Source organism: Eumetopias jubatus, unplaced genomic scaffold, assembly GCF_037043125.1.
Source record: "Eumetopias jubatus isolate StellerSeaLion01/CBP00866 unplaced genomic scaffold, mEumJub1_p1.0 scaffold_3, whole genome shotgun sequence".
Classification (NCBI taxonomy): Eukaryota; Metazoa; Chordata; class Mammalia; order Carnivora; family Otariidae; genus Eumetopias; species Eumetopias jubatus.
The window spans coordinates 36,678,137-36,681,535 of NW_028274809.1; positions in this window are offsets into that span (position 1 = coordinate 36,678,137).

Here is a 3,399-nt window from a genome sequence, read left to right on the forward strand (position 1 = left end):
GCTAATGTAATGACAAACAGTACTTTCTGTTTGTCAGACCCTATTCTGTGTACTTCTTTTTTTTTTTTAAGATTTTATTTATTTATTTGACAGAGAGACACAGCTAGAGAGGGAACACAAGCAGAGGGAGTGGGAGAGGGAGAAGCAGGCTTCCCACCGAGCAGGGAGCCCCATGCGGGGCTAGATCCCAGGACCCTGAGATCCTGACCTGAGCCGAAGGCAGTTGCTTGATGACTGAGCCACCCAGGCGCCCCTCTGTGTGCTTCCTGTGTATTAACTTGTTTAATAAGTTTAAGAATGTGGGCAAACTTCAGCAACAAAAGAAAAAAATTGTCAAACACAACATTTTCATGCTCCCCACCTAAAAAAAAAAAAAAAAAAGAATGGGAGGAGTGCTTGGGATAACTTTTTTTAGATCTCTGGTGAACTTCAGTGATGGTAGTTAGACAGGCAATTATACACAAGATGCTATAGAACTGAAGGCAAAGTTGTGTGGAATGAATCAAAATGTTTTCAAGCACATTCCAGCAATGTATTATAGTATCCCATATGTCCCAAGGTAAATGCTGGCTGGCACACTGGATCTCATGGTAAACTCACTCAGGTTGTTCTGTATGTATTTCTACCTCAGTGTTTCAACAAAGGGACGAATACATTTTTGGAAATATTAAAAAAAAAAAATCGGTGGTAACCCTCAGAGCAGAGATACCTCTCTTACCTTCTTTTCCTCCTGAATCCCAATGCTATGTACCACTCATATTTATTAAGAGTTAAATAGTAGTTACGAGAATTCTTCTGATACAAAGGTTTGTGACTAAGTCCTACACCATGTATCTATATGTGGTTATAAAACAAAGCTATAGTTGGGTAAAATTAAAATGATGAGAGGAAAATTCCATTGTCTTAGAAAGTAGGAGTAAGAAAGACTGAGGGAGTTATTTTGGGCTTTCTTTTAAGTAGTCAAGAAGGGAAATCCATCACAGTTTGGGGTTTTTACTTTTCTTTTAATATGAAGGACCATAGCATATAGTCTTTATTAAATGGAGTTAGAGAGGGAGATTGAGGGGAGGGAAAGAGGCATGGAGGAACATCTGCTATCAAAAGGCACTTGAAAGGTACCCATGCAATAGTATGGGGGTGGGGGGAACATCTGTACACTGAGAGAAAGATGACAGCACACTGCAGACAGGCAGACTGAAAGGAGGTGGAGAAGAACTAGTAACAGGTCAAAACCATGCAGCTCAGTTAGAGGTTGGCTCATCTTGGCTCTCTGGCTTTCTGCTTTGTGCTTTCTGCTTTCCAGTCAGGGGGGAGCCTGATTTAGGATTTGAAGAAAGGCTGAAAGCCATTTGCTAGGTGTGAATAACCCGCTATCCCAAAGTGCATGTGATGCTCAGACCAACACTTCAATTATAAGGCTCTACCTCTAATTTAGAACTGTTTGCTTTTAACATACAAAATATGAGTTTCTGAGCCAACTTAAAAAAAAATTGACCCTCCTAAAAAAAACTTATTTGAAAAATTAGCCAAATGTCTCAAAACTTCCACTTTGGGGGAGGGGGGAAGTAATTTCTCACAATGAACATTATTAATAATTCCTTAGTTGTGAGGTCTCAATGCCTGCTTAATTAAGGGGATGCAGAATCTTCTAAGTATGTACTCCGTGTGTTAAAAATAATAGCTAGAAAATACTTTGCCACCAGTAAGTGGGTGGTAGGAGGAAGTGGAAAAAAATAAAAATTCACAATGCCTAATGGCTTATTAATAAGTTTCATCTTCTTTTTGGAATGTGGGCCACTGATTACATGTGTGTCTAATCACTCTCTGGTGGATGGAATGTTTTCAGCCATCAGTTCAAGAGACAGACACACTTCATTATTAAAAAAAGAGAAACTTTACAAGTGACCCTCCTCTAGCCATTCTCAATCCTCCACATTTGCAGACAAGCTGGCAAACAAAATTTGTCCTTGAGGCTTTCCATGTGTGCCCACTAACTTTGATTAGCAATTGAAAGCAGGGCTTGTTTGTTTGTTTGTTTTGTTGGTTTGGGATTTAAGGGCTATTCACAACTTTCTGCTGATGGTGATGCATCATTACTTTGCTGGGCAAAAGGGCCCAGAAAAATCCATTGCTATGTTTTCATCCCAGAGGTGAAGAAAAACAAAAACCAAACACACCCAGATTTTGAATTGAAATCAGTTAATTAATCAATTAAATAACTTATTCATTCAGTAAATATGGTATTAATGAAGTAAGGACTGGATAGATAATTTCAGCATTTAAATTTTGTTGAGGATCCCCAAGAAGTAGCCTATTTTTTTTTTTTTTGAAGATTTTATTTATTTGAAAGAGAGCTAGTGAGAGCAGGAACACAAGCAGGGGGGGTGGGAGAGGGAGAAGCAGGCATCCCAATGAGCAAGGAGACCGATGCGGGCCTGGATCCCAGGACTCTGCGATCATGACCTGAGCCGAAGGCAGACGCTTAAGGACTGAGCCACCCAGGTGCCCCAGAAGTAACCTATTCTTAAGACAGGCCCATGCTTTACTGTGTATTTCCATGGTTAAGGATCTCCAAAAGAGGTAATTTAAAAATACCTGCTTAGAAAACTTACACTTCTTCTTGTTGATGTTTTAAATATAACAAATTCCCTATTAGGTGTTTCCACCCCCTTTACTTCTCTGCTACCTTGATTTTTCCTTACTCTCAAGCGGAATCATTACTTCAATTAAACATGGTGTAAGTTGCTTGTTCACTCAACTTTCAAGCCACTCTAATTGCATCTAGCTTCCCCTGGCTGCTTCCACCAGCCCCTGCTTCCGCCCCGCCCCGCCAGCTTGGCTTCTAACGCTTGCACCACTTCCTCCGGCGCGCGCCGGTTCCCCTGCGCGGCCCTTCCTACCACCAGGGTCTCCGCCCTCGCTTCCTTTCGCATTTCAGTGAAGTTTACCTAGTTGGTACCGCTCTGGGCCCTGGGAGATACAGTTTTGGAAAAGGCAAGGCTTTTTGCCTTTGGACATTTAGTTTTGAGTTGGTTTTACAGCTCACTGCGCTTCACCAAAGGGATTGCTCTCTTTCAAAATTCTGCCTGTCTTGTTCTTCCACATGAGGCCTTTCATGATCCCCTCTAAGCCACCGACTATTGGGTGGCAGAAGTCGTTTTTCTTTGTATCCAGCGCAGGAAAACATGATTGGTAAATGCCACGTGTCCTATAAATGTGCAATGAATGATTCTGTCCAATCTCACCACTCCCTGAGATTGTGTATGTAGCTATCCCAATAATAACTTACATTTATTTGGAGGTTTCACACTGTAAAATGCTTTCACATACCTTACCGCATCCGATCCTTATTATTGAAGTCGGTGAAGCTGTTAGAACCACCCAGATGAGCAAACTGGA